The sequence below is a fragment of the Triticum dicoccoides genome, chromosome 6B, assembly GCF_002162155.2.
Source record: "Triticum dicoccoides isolate Atlit2015 ecotype Zavitan chromosome 6B, WEW_v2.0, whole genome shotgun sequence".
NCBI lineage: Eukaryota > Viridiplantae > Streptophyta > Magnoliopsida > Poales > Poaceae > Triticum > Triticum dicoccoides.
In genome coordinates, this window is record NC_041391.1 from 632,070,427 (window position 1) to 632,087,859 (window position 17,433).

The window sequence follows — 17,433 nt, forward strand, 5'->3', positions numbered from 1 at the left end:
CTGCCCTTATAGGTGGCGACTCCGGCTTGAACCGGAACCATGAAGGCTGGGGGAAGAAATCCCTTGGTTTGGAGCGTCACTAACATGCTGTACGGGACGGAGCATCTCTCCCAATCTCCAGGCCGAGGGCTGGGAGGGCGAGAGGAGGAGCCGTGTCGACTGTCCATGATGGAGTGGATTTCTGTCAGATGCGCTCTGATGAACGCTCGCGAAGGGAGGATGGTGTGTGTCGGTGTCAAAACCGGCGGATTTCGGGTAGGGGGTCCCGAACTGTGCGTCTAGGTGGATGGTAACAGGAGACAAGGGACACGATGTTTTTACCCAGGTTCGGGCCCTCTTGATTGATATTGATGATATGGGTAGTACAAGAGTAGATCTACCACGAGATCAAAGAGGCTAAACTCTAGAAGCTAGCCTATGGTATGATTGTTGTTCGTTCTATGGACTAAAACCCTCCGGTTTATATAGGCACCGAAGAGGGTTAGGGTTACACAGAGTCGGTTACAATGGTAGGAGATCTACATATCCGTATCGCCAAGCTTGCCTTCCACGCCAAGGAAAGTCCCATCCGGACACGGGACGAAGTCTTCAATCTTGTATCCTCATAGTCCAGGAGTTCGGCCAAAGGCTCTAGTCCAGCCATCTGGACACCCCCTAATCCATGATTCCCTCAGTAGCCCCTGAACCAGGCTTCAATGACGACGAGTCCGGCACGCATATTGTCTTCGGCATTGCAAGGCGGGTTCCTCCTCCGAATACTTCATAGAAAATTTTGAACACAAGGATAGTGTCCGGCTCTACAAAATAAGTTCCACATACCACCGTAGAGAGAATAATATTTACACAAATTCAATCTGCTGACGTATTTCGTGGCGTGACATCACACCACGGCCAAGCCTTTATTCGAGTCGTTTTTACTATCCCACCTCAGCGCGTTTAGCGAGGCGGTTTCGTTGGCACGTCTTGTCAAATCAGAGATCGTGTCCCCTTATTTCGGGATTCTCATTAATACGAGCGTGGGTAACCCAATCATGCCCGTTGGTACGTCCCCTCTATCAAAGGCGTGTCCCGAACGGTCACGGGGAAGGCTCTTGGTATTCAACCTCTTTATAAAGAGACCAAGGCTCCACTCCTTTCTTTCAATCTCAATAGAATCCGCCCCTCGCCTCGAGTTCCAACACCCAAAGCTCCAGATTCAGGCGCTTCGGACCTTCGATGATGTCCGACTCCGACCTGCAAGGCCGGTGGATGCCTTCCTCCATTACGGAAGAAGACGTGCTAAAGCTAAGAGATGCCAGGTATCTAACTTGCGAAATTTTGCATAGGCTGCCTGCCCAAGGGCAGGTCATTCCCACTCCCAAGCCTGGTAAAAGCGTAGTGTTCGCGTCTCACTTCCTTCGGGGGCTAGGCTTCCCGACGGACCCCTTCGTGAGGGGGCTCATGTTTTATTATGGGTTGGAATTTCACGACTTGGATCCGGAGTCCATCCTCCACATCTCATCGTTCATTGTCGTATGCGAAGCCTTCCTCCGCATTACCCCTCACTTCGGATTGTGGCTCAAGACCTTCAAAGTGGAGCCGAAGATGATCAAGGGGCAGCAGGCAGAGTGTGGAGGAGCTGTTATAAGCAGGAATGCTGATGCTCCGTGGCCCGGGGGCTCTTTCCAAGAGGATCTCAACCTATGGCAACAAGAATGTTTATATATCACAGCTCCCAGGAGGCACCAAATGGGTGGCGCCGCCTGCCTTTCGCTCGGGTTCTCCACTGCGGCTGGCGTCATGGGTCAATAAAGGACTTGACTGGGGGCCGTCCAAAGACGTGCCCTTGTTGTAGGGCCGCATTCGATACCTCCTAGAAAGAGAGATCACTCTGGTCGTAGTAGCGCAGGTCATGCTAATTAGTCGCATCATGCCCTGCAAACGTTGCCCCCTCCGCTTGTGGGAATTTAACCCGGAGGTACCACGAGTTCTCCAACATTTTATGGGTGCAATGCCCGTGGAGATGTATAAGCTTTTCTTCGGATCACAGGCGAGGTGTCCGGACTTGACCGAGGACGCAGGTCTCAGCTACAATCGCCCGGATACTCAAGTATGTAGCCCTATACCCAGACACACCATCCCATATTTATCATGAATTTTTCCTCAAAAGAGTTGTCCCTTGAACAGGAGTGGATAGCGAAAGCAAAGTTAATCAGGTGTCCGGCCCCCCTCCCTGAGACCACGGCAGATCCCGTGTTAACCAGGATGCTGGAGGTTGCGCCTTTGGAAGAAGGTGAAGGGGGGACCAAGAAAGCTACCGCCTCCGCTAAGGAGGCTGTCAGGAAAGGAGGGATCGAGAATCCTTCCATCCAAGGGAAAAAGAGGACCGCCTCTGAAGACCCGGAGACCATGGTCTCAAAGCGGGGGAAGAAATCTTCGTCAGAGGGTACTGCACCGAGAGATGCCTCGGCCGCATTGTGCCCCCAAGGGGATCAGCCCTCCACAGAGCCATAAGTAAAAAGGGGAGTTAAAATAAAGGATATCCCTGCCTTATTTCTGATGAAGATAACCGAAATTTTACCTTGTAGTTCGGATCCCAGCCCTTCTCAGCAGAGCTCATCATCGGGGGTTCTTTGTCTGGAGATGATAGAGAGCAAAACGCCTCCCCATGCGGTACCGTCTTGTGAGGCGGGCGACCCTGAGGTGTCGTCACGGAGGGTTTCTCCGAGTCCGGCGGGGCCAGAAGGCAGTCGTATGCCCCCCCAAAGCCCTCCGCGTCCGGACTTCGAAAAAGGCAATCGGACCAGTCCCGCAACACCTGGTATATGGTCGGAGGAGCTGAAGGATCTGCTCGGGTGAGCGTCTATCTCAAAAGATCACCGTGCGTTAATGGGTATGGTGATTGAAAGGATTTCATCCGCTGAGAGAGGATTGCACAAAGCCATCAGAAGTTTACTGACAGGTTTTGAGGTATGCAAAATGATGTACCTTCTGACAGTTCTGCATATAAAATGCGCCCTGTGTAGATAGTAGCCCCTGAGGCTCAGTGTGTTGTCAAAAAATGACATAGCGTCGAGGATCATAATCCCAGGTATAATATGTCGCCCATCCTATGTAGGTGGTGAAGGGTCCGGTGGCTAGCCGGACTGATGAATTTGCCGAACTAAAGCGCCAACTTGACGTGGTGGATGCCGACATCGCGCTTGTCAGGAAGCTACTTGACGAGTCACAAGGTATGCAATTTCTCTACGGACACCTGGTAAGGGAGCTTGATGCCCGTGCCTTACAACATGTATGCTTGATGCAGATGGTCCCACTGCCATGGAGAACCTTCGGGCGGAGCTCGCCCGAGCTAAGGAGCAGGCCAGAAAGAGTGATGCGGCTGCCCTTAAGGCGGCCGAAGAGCTAAAAGCCGAGCAGGCTGCTCACTGTCGAAGGAAGAATGAAATGGCCGAGATGGCCGTGAAGTTGAAGAATGTTGCCGACCGTTGCAAGCTTCTTGAAAAAGAAGATCGAGCGGTACAAGAGGACCTAAAGAAGGCCACTACCAAGGACAAGGATGCTCGCTCTGTGATGAGAGCTATGAAGGAGGAGCTGCGTCAGGCCGGAGATATCATGGCTTGAAAGCCCTTTCTGCTGCGGGGGAAATTCATGGATCCTAAATATGGTCAGTTGGACCGGCTATGGAATGCGGAGGATGCTTATCTGGACTTGGCGGCAAGTGCCACGGACGCGGCCAAACACTTCCGAGATCAAAAGGATCACGAAATGGAAAAGGTTTTTTGGTCGCAGTTCCATAATCCAGAGCGCCCACTTCCATTAACCGATCGCTTGGCCGAATGGGCGGAGCTGAATAGGTTATCCGGACTTGCCATGAAGGATGTCGTGAGTCTTTTGTGGCCGAAGAGGCCCTATCCAAAGAGTTAGTTTTGCTTGGTGCAGCAGTTCCTTGGTGCGGTGTCGCATATCAATGAAATGAGGAGGTCGGCATGCATAGAGGGTGCACGGATGGCTCTTGCCCGTGTCAAGACATACTGGGCAGAGATGAAGGCCATCGATGTTGCATCCCAAGATTCGGACGAAAGCCGAGTACCTGCCGAGCACTATTTTCAGGAAGTTCTGCAGGGTGCTCGTTTAATAGAGACGCAGTGCTCGAAGGATATTATGTTCGAATAACATGTATTATTGTGAAACAATGTTTCGATGAAATATAAAAGCTTTTTATACTTGTGCTTTCAAGAATTAAAATACCTCCTGTGCGGCCGTTAATGTATATGCGTATATAACCTAAAAGATGGCAGACTTCGGCTTCAGCCCCCACGCATATAATGCGGGGGTGTTTGCAAAAGGCGCATTTTCACACTTGATCCAACATCTTGGTCCTATAAAGGAGGTGGTAGCGCGGCAAACTAGGCAACCGGACTATAATGCTTTATCACTTTCACATAGCCATAGGAGTTTGACAGTGGGGCTACTATATAGCCCCTAGGGGCACCGCGCTCACCCGAATTCGGGGCGCGTAAGTGCCTGACCGGGAAATGGCCCTTCGTCAAGGCGGAGGAATCCTAAAAATTCCGGCGGGTCATCGAGTGGTTGACCAGTCTCACGCTATATCATGATAGTCAGTTTTCGGCTTTCTCTACTGAGGTGCTCGCCTGGCAGAACCAGGGCACAATCGCAGTAGTTCTCCTGGTGCCGCCTTAGCCGATAGAGCGGAACGTAAGGCAGCAAAACATAGGAGCCAGGCAAACCCAACATTTGACCAAAGACATGATTCGGAGCTGATGCATATAAGGCCTAACTCGAGACGCCGAACACTCCCTAAGGTATTCGGTCTTTATGAAAATGGGCCGAACAACGCCCTTGGTAATAAGCCCCTCGTGTCCAGGGACGTGCAAAATTCTGACGTGGCCCATGCCAAAACGCCAACATCCTCCTCAGTTATAGAAAGAAACCTAGGGATGTGTATCAACAAGAGACAGTAGAAAAGGTTTACGCAGGGTCTTAATCTGAAAAGAATCATTGTCACGGGTCCCTACTGCACGTCTGCGCCTGTGTCTCCGTTGTGCCGTATTCTGGACGGGTGTAGCACGGTGTTCATCTATAAAAGAGAGGAACTTAGTTGAAAAAGATCATGAGAGAATGTACGTTATATTAATAAACAAAGTACGATTCAAAAAATGAATAAAATTGAGCTTTATTGTTTCTTGTTGTACATGCGTGGAGCCCCTTGTGCGGGGGTATGCGGCTAGTAAGCCCTTGTATGTTTACACCGGACTCGTCTAACTGCGTCCGGGGTCTGAACAACCTGTTTAGGTGCTTTGATTAGTGAAGCCGGTTTAGTGTGTGGTTCTCAAGGAAGTCACACAATCTTCTGTTCTCGAGGAACACTCGATATTTCCCTTTAAGGAGATGATGCCTCGCGGATGGGGCATTTTAAGTGTGAGGGATGCATAATGTGGAATTGCGTTAAAGCGGGCGAAAGCTATGCGTCCCAATAGTGCTTGGTAGCTACTTGCAAGTGGGGCGAGGTGGAAGTTTAACTTTTTGTGGCGGAAGTTATCGGGTGAGCCGAACAAAACTTCTAGCAGTAGAGAGCACGTACAATGGGCATATGCGTCTGGCATTACCCCTTGAAAGGAAGTGTTGCTATGGAGAATTTTGGCTGGGTCTATCCCCATTTTGCGGATTGTGTCTTGATATAGCAGGTTTAGATCACTGCCGCCGTCCAGTAGGACTTGTGTAAATTGGAGTCCATCGATTATCACATCTAATATCAAGGCAGTCCATCCTACATTCCGGATACTTATAGAGTAATCCTGATGGTCGAAGGTGATTGGTTTTAATAACCAATGGCGGGAATCCTCTGGGATAGGCCGCATGGCGTGTATCTCTATGGGCGCCATTCTGTTTTTCCCTTTTGTCTCGTAAAGTGAGTTTACTGTTTTGACTTCTTGTGGGAAATTCTTTTGTTTTCCGGTGCTCTGCTTGTGGGGTTTGTCATCGTCCTCACTTGGTGTGTCGAGCCCCTTGTGTTCGGCGTTGAGTTTGTCGGACTGCTTGAAGACCCAACAATCTCTGTGGGTATGGTTTGCAGGCTTCCCAGGAGTACTGTGGATTTGGCATATCTTGTCCAAGATTTTGTTTAAGTTAGATAGCTCGTCCTTGTTATCCTTAAGGGGTAGTTTTTTATGATTCTCCCGTGAGCTTTTGAATCGGGCGTTGACTGTCGTGCTCTTCAGGCTGTTTCCCTTTGTCCGGCACTGGTCCTTGCTGCGTTGTGGTTTCCCGTTTCCATCACTGACTTCAGATGTACTTGGGTTGCTGGTACTGCATCTTGCCAGCCAGCTATCCTCTCCCGTGCAAAAGCGGGTCATGAGGCTTTTTAATGCGGCCATTGTTCTTGGCTTTTTTTGGCCGAGGTGTCTCGCGAGCCATTCGTCTCGAACGTTGTGTTTGAAAGCTCCTAAGGCCTTGGTGCCCGGACAGTCGACTATTTGGTTCTATTTAGTAAGGAATCTATTCCAGAATTTTCGGGCTGACTCTCCTGGTTATTGAGTTATGTGACTTAAATCGTCTGCATCCGGAGGTCAGACATAGGTCCCTTGAAAATTTGCCCGAAAAGCGTCCTCGAGCTCTTCCCAACTTCCAATGGTGTTTTCGGGGAGGCTTTTGAGCCAATGCCGGGCTGGCCCTTTAAGCTTGAGGGGTAAGTATTTTATGGCATGGAGGTCATCTCCTCTAGCCATGTGTATGTGGAGGATGTAATCCTCGATCCAGACTCCATGGTCTGTTGTTCTATCGTATGCCTCTATGTTTACAGGTTTGAATCCCGCTGGAAATTCATAATCCAGAACCTCATCAGTGAATCATAGGGGGTGTGCGGCACCCCTGTATTTAGGTGTACCGTAATATTCGGATACTTGATGTGTTGCATTGCTTACTAGAGCTTGCTTTCTTGGCCCGTAGATTGATCTAACTGGGCCATATTTTTGATGCAAATCCGTGTGCGGATCGCGTGCCGGCTTGTGTGCGGCGCCGTTTACCGCTGTATGTTTGCGATGGGGTCATCTTTCCGACCGGGTGGTCTCCTTGTTCTTTGATTGCGTGGGCTCTACGGCCTCCTCATCAAATTCGGGCAGTAGCTTTCGCTTCGGGTAGCTCTTTGTTCGGCGACTATCACCGTATTTGTCTGCGGTGTTCAGTACTTTGATCCATCTGATTCTGAGCGCGTCTTCCGCTGTTTTGAGCTTCTGCTTCTGCTTTTTCAGGCTACGCGCAGTGGCGACGAGCCTTTTGTGGAGGTTCTTCTACTCCAGCAACTTGTCCGGCGTGAGATCGTCCGGACTGTTATCTTCGCCGGGGATGGATTGTTTATCCAGGTTGTCCTGTGACGGTTGCTTGATAGCATGTTCGTCGTCCACCGGTTCGCCCTGCTCTATGGCTGGGTCTGTATGGCTGCTGTCTTTGTCGAGGCGGGACTTTGAGCGGTGCTTACATCGCCGTTTTGACTGCTTTTCGAGGGAATGATCCCTCGTGGCGTCCCGTTGTTCCTCGTCGTCGCTTCTTTTAGGTGTGTCCACCATTTATACATAGTGAGATGAGGTGGTTGTCTAGTGCCCTATAGGTACTGGTTCATGTTTGTCTCCTACATCGTCGTCCATACCGTCTATGTCTTCCGAGTCGAAGTTGAGCATGTCGTTTAAACTTTCGACAGTGGCTACAAAGTAGGTGGTGGGTGGGAGTCGAATTTCTTCGTCGTCCGCATCCCAGCCTTGCTGACCATAGTCCGGCCAGGGCTCTCCTGATAGAGAGAGAGAGACTTTAGTGAATTCAGGATGTCGCCGAAGGGCGAGTGCTGAAAGATGTCTGTGGTGGTGAACTCCATGATCGGTGCCCAATCGGCGATTGGCAGGGGCGCGGAAGGTTCGGAGTCCGGAGAGGAGTCCGGCGCCTTGGAGTCACGAGCTTCGCAAAGGACAGGGTTGGTGTTCGGCTCTATAGCCATAGAGATAGCAGCCCCCGAGGCGGTGTCCAGGAACCCATCCTCGATCGGCGCAGTCGACTCCGAGCTAAGGGTCGGAGTCGACACTTGTGCGGCCTCCAGGGTACTGTCCGGCGGCAGAGCTAGATCATGCCCATCGCGACAGTGCGGCGCGCTTGGCTGCGGCTCGAACCCGTCGAAGATCAAGTCTCCGCGGACGTCAGCCGTATAGTTCAAACTTCCAAATCTGACCTGATGGCCAGGGTCGTAGCTTTCAATCTGCTCCAGATAGCCAAGCAAATTGGCCCGCAGTGCAAAGCCGCCAAATACGAAGATCTGTCCGGGGAGAAAAGTATCACCCTGGACCGCATCGTTGTTGATGATCGGAGGAGCCATCGGGCCTAAAGATGATGACATAGAGGAACTCTCAATGAAAGCACCAATGTCGGTGTCAAAACCGGCGGATCACGAGTAGGGGGTCCCGAACTGTGCGTCTAGGCAGATGGTAATAGGAGACAAGGGACACGATGTTTTTACCCAGGTTCGGGCCCTCTCGATGGAGGTTGTCGGTGTCAAAACCGGCGGATCTCGGGTAGGGGGTCCCGAGCTGTGCGTCTAGGCGGATGGTAACAGGAGACAAGGGACACGATGTTTTACCCAGGTTCGGGCCCTCTTGATGGAGGTAAAATCCTACGTCCTGCTTGATTGATATTGATGATGTGGGTATTACAAGAGTAGATCCACCACGAGATCAAGGAGGCTAAACCCTAGAAGCTAGCCTATGGTATGATTGTTGTTATTGTTGTTGTGTCCTACGGACTAAAACCATCTGGTTTATATAGACACCGGAGAGGGCTAGGGTTACACAGAGTCAGTTACAATGGTAGGAGATCTACATATCCGTATCGCCAAGCTTGCCTTCCGCGGCAAGGAAAGTCCCATCCGGACACGGGACGAAGTCTTCAATCTAGTATCTTCATAGTCTTGGAGTCCGGCCGATGATGATAGTTCGGCTATCCGGACACCCCCTAGTCCATGACTCCCTCAGTAGCCCCTGAACCAGGCTTCAATGACGACGAGTTCGGCGCGCATATTGTCTTCGGCATTGCAAGGCGGGTTCCTCCTCCGAATAATTTATAGAAGATTGTGAACACCAGGATAGTGTCCGGCTCTGCAAAATAAATTCCCCATTCTTCCGTAGAGAGAATAATATTTACACAAGTTCAATCTGCTGACGTATTTCATGGCGTGACATCACACCACAACCAAGCCTTTACTTGAATCATTTTTATTATACCACCTCAGCGCGTTTAGCGAAGCGCTTTCCTTGGCACGTCTTGTCGAAGCAGAGATCGTGTTCCCCTTATTCCGGGATTCTCATCAATACGGACATGGGTAACCCAACCGCGCCATTGATTGCGGCGCTTGGGAGAAAAGCGAGTTTTATCAGGCCGGTGGGGACGCATAGTTTTGTCCGCCCATATATAAGGGGATAAGGATCCACCTTTTTACCTACGCCTTCTTCCGCCTTTGCTTTTCCATCTCCGTGCACTCGAGCTCCAGCGCCCAAGTTTGCACATCTCACTTCAACCTCCTCCAACTATGTCCGGAGCGGGAGGCAAGTGGATGGCCTCCTTCGTTACGGAGGGGCACATCAAGAAGCTGCGCAGCGCCGGATATCTGTCCAGCGACATGGCGCACTGGCTCCCCGATGAGGGGCAGACCATCCCCACCCCCAGGCCCCATGAGAGGGTGGTATTCCTTCCCCATTTCCTCCACGGACTGGGCTTCCCACTTCAACCCTTTGTCCGGGGGCTCATGTTCTACTACGGCCTGGATTTCCATGATCTGGCCCCGAATTTCATCCTCAACATCTCGGCGTTTATCGTCGTGTACGAGGCCTTCCTCTGCATCCAGCCCCACTTCGGCTTGTGGCTCAAGACCTTCAATGTCAAGTCGAAGGTTGTGAAGGGCAGCCAAGCGGAGTGCGGAGGCGCCATGGTGGGTAAGATACCCAATGTTACCTGGCTCGAGGGAGGGCGCCTTCGTGGAAACCATCAAGGGGTGGCAATCTGGGTGGTTCTACATCACCGAGCCGCGTGACCCTAATGGCTCACCTCTTGGAAAGAGAGTGGCCTAACTTGGGGCGATTCGGAGGAGCTGACTGGACTCCAAGCCTGCATCCAGAAGCTGGTGAACAAGAAGCTCAAGCTTGTCAACGTAGTCCAGGTCATGCTCATCCGTCGGATTCTCCCGTGCCAACAACGGGCCTTTAAATTGTGGGAGTTCAATCCGGCTCAGCACCAAACCTTGAGCGGGCTCTTCGACACTAGGTACGAAGATGCCTGGAAGGAGTTTTTTAAGGGCGCCGAGGCTCCCGCATCCGCTACCGAAGATCGCGGATTCAGCTCGCTGCGCCAGGCTAGCGAGGTAAGCGATTCTACCCTTTATGGGACACTTGTTTTTCATAGTTTGACTCTATGCAGGATCTAAACTCCCTCTCCTTTGACAGGACTGGCTGAAGAAGGCTGAGCAGACTAACTATCCGGCCCCCTTGCCAGAAGACCAAGCGGACGCCCGTTTAACGGGGTGCTGGTTCCGGCCACCCACGTGGTGCCGGAGAAGAAGGCCAAAAAGGAGGCCACGGGCACTCAAAAGAGTTCCCATTTTCAGGTGTCCGATGACTCCGAGGCGGACTCCTCCCCCGAGGATGAGGAGGAGAAGAAAAAGGCCTCTCACCCAACAGGGGGAGGGAAGAAAAGGAGTACCTCCCCAACGAGGGAGGCCGAAGGGTCAAAGAAGGGCAGAACTCTTCCCCGGACTGCTCCGCCAACGCCGGTGACGACGACGAGGATTGGCCTCCAAGGGCAAAGCCCCTAGCGAGATCGTAAGTATCCGGACTCCCGAATGACTTCATGATTTTTCTTTTTGCCACATGGTGTCTTTCTAACGCCGCATACAACCCTGCAGTCCGCCCAAGGACGATCGTCCCACTTTGTCGAGCGGGTCCTTGGGGTCGTCGGATGTGAACAGTACTTCACTTCCAACCGCCTCCTCTCCCCGTGATGCTGACGACGCCGAGGTGGGATCCCAAAGAGGGACCCATCCGGAGGAGGAGTACCCGGAGGTGCCACAGGGCGACCTCCCGGACTTTGTACCGGACTCCGCACCAGAACCTGCAGTGGTTCCGGATTCCGGCGGGCGGCCCCTTCGTAAGAAGGGCAAGACCATGGCGCCGGTGGCCTCCGTCCAACCAGAGGCGCCGGATAACTTGTTGGAGGCGCTCAATGGCGCTTCCATCAAGGAGGAACACCGCACTGTCATGAGTGCTGTGATTCAGAAGGTCCAGCTCGCCAAAAGAGGGCTGACCGAAGCCTGCAGCAGCCTTCTATCAGGCTTTGAGGTAAGAATATTAATATATGTAAAATAGTACCGCATAGACAGTAGCCCCTGATGCTCGGTTCGGTGTTCGGAAAGAAAAGCCGGACTGAGGATCTAAAAAGATATACGCAGGAGTCTTAATAAATATGTCAATATGGTATTGCAGGCTGCGCTGCTGACCTCTGCCGCACTGACTGCAGAGGTCAATGCTTTGAAGCAAAGCCTCGAGTGGTCCGAGAACGAGCTTGTCCGTGCCAAGAAGCAACTCGAGGACAAGGAAGGTGAGTAACACCTTATTAAAGTTGTACCTTACAGAAAAGGATTTGGTTGCAATATAAATGACAAGGATAACGTGGGTACTTCAGGGGCCACGAACGAGGTGGCGACCTTGAAGGAGGCGGTGTCCGCGGCCAAACGTAATGCGGCCGTGGAGCGTGCTGGGTGAGAGAAGCAGGAGGCACGGGTGGCGGAGGTACAGCAAGAGCTCCAGGCTCTCATGGAAAAGCATAAGAGTTTGGAGCGCGACTCGAAGACTCGAGAGTCCGAGCTTGCATCGGCTCTTGAGAGCGCCAAAGCCGCTAAGGCCGAAGCCCACAAGGCCCTTCATGAGATCGAGGCGTTGAAGAAAATAGCGGCGGGTAAGGCATTTTTCATGCAAAGCAACCATGTGAATGTGAATTACCTGTTACTTACCCGAATTCGGAGCTCTCCAGGAGCGTTCGCAGATCTGCCCCGCAGCGTGTCCGATGCTGCCGCTTTCTACAGGGCCGAGGAGGGGAGCTCGACGGAGAAGGTCTTCTGGTCTCAGTATGCTGAGGCCGGACATCCGGTGCCCCTTAGCGACCAGCTAAAGCAACTGGTCGAGCTCCACAAGGTGGCCGAACAGGCCATGAAGGGCCTCATAGTTCGGCTGTGGCCCAATGAGGCCATGCCTGGGAGCTACTTCGGCCTGGTGCGGCGGCTGGTGGAAGCTTGTCCATGGGTTGAGGTCATCAGGCGATCCGCCTGTATTGAAGGTGCCTGTCGGGCCCTTGCCCATGCTAAGGTGCACTGGGGCAAGATGGATGCTGAGAAGCTTGTGACGGATGCGCCACCGCCGGGCAAGGAGTATCGCACGCCCGAGATGTATTACAAGAGTGTCCTGAAGGGTGCCCGCACTATTGCGGGTGAGTGCTCCATTAATGTAATATTTGAGTAGACTCGCATTTTGTTATCCTGTGCGCAGAAAACTTTGTTCATATGTGCTAAGCAACGCTTGTTCATTTAAAATATTACCTTCTGTGCGCCTGTTTATCAAATCTGAGAGATGGCAAGTCGTCGACTTCAGCCCCCATGCCACGAGTGCTGGGGTGTTCGGGATAAATTTGAGCACTCTTGTTCCCATATTTGGGTCCATCTAGGGAGGCGCTCAACACAACGAACTAGGCAACCGGACTTATAATGCTTGAACACTCTCACTTAGCCATAGAATTCTATAATTTTAAGTTTCAGCGAAGCCCCTAGTGTTCGGAAGGCCGAATTCGGGACGCTATCCACGCCTGAGCCGGACAAAGATGGTTCCTCGCTCTAAGCGGCATAAGTCTTTAGGGACTCGAAAAAACCTCTCAAACAGCGACCGGCTCTCGCCTCATCATGACGGTCAGTTTTAGCTTTCTCCACTGAGGCGCTCGCCCAACTCAACAGGGGCGCAATCGCAGTGGTTCTCCCAGTGCTACCTTAGCCGATAGAACGGAACGTAAGGTACCAAAACATGGGAGCCAGGCAAACTCAACTATTGACCCAAGACATGATTCGGAGCCGATGCATATAATGCTATAAGTTCGGGGTGCCGCACTTGTGAAAGTGTTCGGACTTATCACACAATAATGTGGGGAACTTAAGCTCCTGGTGTATTTAGCCGTACCAAAGTGTACGGATGCGACATATCATAAATGAACATATGTATAGGAAAGGAATGCGATTAGAAGAAAAAAGGTGCTGCATTGTTTATTCAAGAAATACTGTCATGAATGCAGAATGATATAAATAGTGTGATAAGCAAGGGATGGGACTATTAAACATGCCCCCCTCCAGGGGTAGGCTGCGGAATGGTGTATAATATAGATTTAGTGCTCGTAATTGAGACCACCTGGATATTCGTCGTAGTCTTTCACCTTACCTGGTTGTTGCATCGTGAGTTCGGCCGGTCTAATGCCGGACAGGGCCTCTGGTGAACGGAGTCATGTGGGTAAGAAAGAAAAAAGGAAAAAAAAAGAATGACACACTTGGGAGCCCCTGATGTGGTTGAGCAGCATTCTGGTCCTGTCGTGGTCGTGCCCCTTCCCCTATGCCCATGGTATCTCCAGAGCGTAATGATGTACATGAAGGACCAGTCTTCGATCTTGCGAGGGCTAGGGTTGGGCCCGCATTGCTACGCGTGCTCAGAACGTGCAGGTGGTCTTGTTGTTGGTTACTCCGGGCGGGTTTAGCCGCATCCGGTCGCTTAACGGCCGGACTCGAGAATTGCCTTAAGAGGCTGCATTGTACTTCTGCCGCGAGAGCTGCTGTATGTTCCTCCGTTCGGAGGGAGCGTTCGGTGTTTCCGTTGACCGTGATGACTCCTCGAGGGCCTGGCATCTTGAGCTTGAGGTATGCGTAGTGCGGCACCGCGTTGAACTTTGCAAACGCGGTCCGTCCGAGCAGAGCATGATAGCCGCTGCGGAACGGAACTATGTTGAAGATTAACTTCTCGCTTCGGAAGTTATCCGGGGATCCGAAGACCACTTCTAGTGTGATTGAGCCCGTACAATTGGCCTCTACACCTAGTATGACGCCTTTGAGGGTCATCTTTGTGGGTTTAATCCTTGAGGGGTCTATGCCCATCTTGCGCACTGTGTCCTAATAAAGCAGGTTCAAGATGTTGCCGCCGTCCATCAGGACTCTGGTGAGGTGAACTCCATCGACGATTGGGTCTAAAACCAATGCGGCAAATCCGCCGTGGCGGATGCTGGTGGGGTGGTCCCTTCGATCAAGTGATCGGGCAGGAGGACCATGGGTTGAACTTCGGGGCGACTGGCTCCATCGCGTGTACGTCCCTGAGTGCATGCTTCCGCTCCCTCTTGGGTATGTGGGTTGCGTATATCATATTCACCGTCCGCACTTGTGGGGGGAAACCCTTCTGTCCTCTATTGTTTGGCGGTTGGGTCTCTTCTTCGTCATCGCTATGCAGCTCCTTGCCATTGTTTTCGGCAATTAGCTTGCCTGCCTGCTTGAATACCCAACAATCCCTGTTGGTGTGGTTGGCTGGCTTGTCGGGGGTGCCGCGTATCTGGCACGAGCGATCGAGTATTCGGTCCAAATTGGATGGACCCATAGTAGTTCTTTTGAATGGATTTTTCCGCTGACCGGGTTTGGAGCCTCTGAATCCGGTGTTTTCGTATCCTCATTATTGTCGCCGTTAATGCGGCGTTTGTTCTTGTTGCGACGCCACCTGCCATTACGGTCCTTTGTATCCGGACTGCCAGAATTTTTGCTGAGGTTGTTGCTGCGGGCTAGCCAGCTGTCCTCTCCCGCGCAGAAGCGGGTCATGAGTGATGTGAGGGCTGCCATGGATTTCGGCTTTTCCTGTCCCAGATGCCGGGCAAGCCACTCGTCGCGGATGTTATGTTTGAAGGCCGCGAGGGCCTCCGCATCCGGACAGTCGATGATTTGATTTTTCTTAGTTAAGAACCGTGTCCAGAATTGTCTAGCCGATTCGTCTGGCTGCTGAATTATGTGGCTTAGGTCATCAGCGTCTGGTGGTCGCACATACGTGCCCTGGAAGTTATCCAGGAATGCGGCTTCCAGGTCCTCCCAACAACTAATTGATTCTGCTGGCAAGCTGTTAAGCCAATGCCGAGCTGGTCCTTTAAGCTTGAGTGGGAGGTATTTGATGGTGTGAAGATCGTCACCGCGGGCCATGTGGATATGAAGGAGATAGTCTTCGATCCAAACCGCGGGGTCTGTAGTGCCATCATAGGATTCAATATTTTTGGGTTTAAACCCTTTAGGGATTTGATGATCCATTACTTCATCTGTGAAGCATAGTGGGTGTGTGGCGCCTCTGTATTGGGCTATATCGCGACGGAGCTCCAACGAGCTTTGTCTACTGTGTTCAGCCTGGCCGGACTTACTGTGTCCGGCGCGACGGTTGTCGTCACGTATCATGGGGCGCCCACGCGATCCGTAGATCAATATTGATTGTCTTGCCTTATCCTCCAATATATCTCGCAAGTCCGGAGCGTTCCCCTATAGCCTTGCACTTTTCGAGCGATGCCGGGGTACGGTTCTGGTGGAGGGCCTAGAGGCCTCTCTGTCGCAGCCACGGGGTGGCCGGTCAGCCGCATTGTGCTCTGGTGATGCAGGTTTATATGCCTCCTCCTCTAGTCGGGGGAGCAACTTGCGTTTGGGGTAGCTTTTGGAGGGGCGTTCGAGCTCATGCTCTTCGGCCGCAAGGACTTCAGTATATCTGTCGGCTAGCAGATCCTGATCAGCTCTAAGCTATTGCTGCTTTTTCTTGAGGCTGTTTGCCGTGGCCATAAGCCTGCATTTAAAATGCTCTTGTTCGACGGGATCCTCAGGCACCTTTAAAATACTATTATTTAGTATTTTACTTCTTTTTTATTTCATGTTGTATTCATACACATTTACACAAGTTTTCATACAACAGGAATTTAGAGATTGTTTTTACATCATAATGAGTTATTACATCACGGGGTGAAAGAACCGTGGACTAGTTTCAAGTGGATGTCCATCCACATGAAACTAATCCGTGGTTCTTTCACCCAATGATATAATAATATCATCATCGTCATCATACCATTAACAACTTATCATCATAATACATCATTGTCATATAACACCTCCTCAAGATCATTGTTTTCATCAATGACATCACATAGCAAATTGGTCACTAGTTGTAATCACAAGTACTCATCATTATCAACTCTAACACATTACCACATAATAAACATATTGTACCTCATAGGACCTATTACATTTGATTAAGACCTACTACATTTTCTAAGGTAAAATAGCAAAAAACAAGATAGCCCCTGACTCTCCATTATGGAGAATGGAGATTAGCCTGTCTCCAATTCTTGCCTTTCGCTGAATGTTACTTCCAAGAACCTCTTTGCGAATGTCCATACATTTCTTCCATTCTTTGATGAACATGTGTTCACGGGTTTTAGAAATCCGATATGCACAGGTGAGCTTCGTAGATTTACCTGGCAGTATGTTCAGAACTGAGAGGCGACCATGCAGAGACATCAGATGAGGCACACAATCCATCGGGAGTTTCTTTTGAAAAACATAATAATAACTTCGTAGTTAGCAATGATGTACTAGTTTTAGAAGTATGCAAAAGATGCACGGATGTCGTAATAGTAAAAAATCTTACTAGGGTATCTCCAGAGCAGTTACCGTGGTTAAACACATGCACTAGTGGCACGTATTCACCATAATTTGGAGGAGTTCGATAATAGTCATTGTAATTCTCAAGAAGAGTACAAAATGCAATCAGATGATTTTTCTCCTTATACGTTAATTCGGTGACATCGGTGTAGTAGGTTTTATCTACCATCTTCCGCACAGTCTTTGAAGGATCAAAATAAGCTGTCAATGGAAATAAGCTATCAACTATTTTGAAATAAACAATATAAATTAGTTAATAACTATGTTTGAGAAACTTACATAGCGGTACAATCGGAAGCGTATCAACAAGGACCCAAATGTCCATATTTTCTTGCTCGATGTTAGGATCACCAAGATCCACGGTGACAATCATACCCTCATAAAAACCATACATTTTGCAAAGTGCTTCCAAATTTTGGCAACCAAAATGGGTTATGCTTTGAGCATTGCACAGATTTACTTCAAAATCCATATCATGATGGGTCCTTAGGTGTATTTTCTTTGTTTCGAAATCTTCATGGTCTTCAAAACCCATCCTCTCCAAGACATAGCATCTTGCATGGCATGGGATAAGCTAGTCGAATTGTAAAATATGAAAATTAGACGTTGAAATAGTTGAAGTCATGCTTAATTACGAAAAAAAACACTTGTTGTTG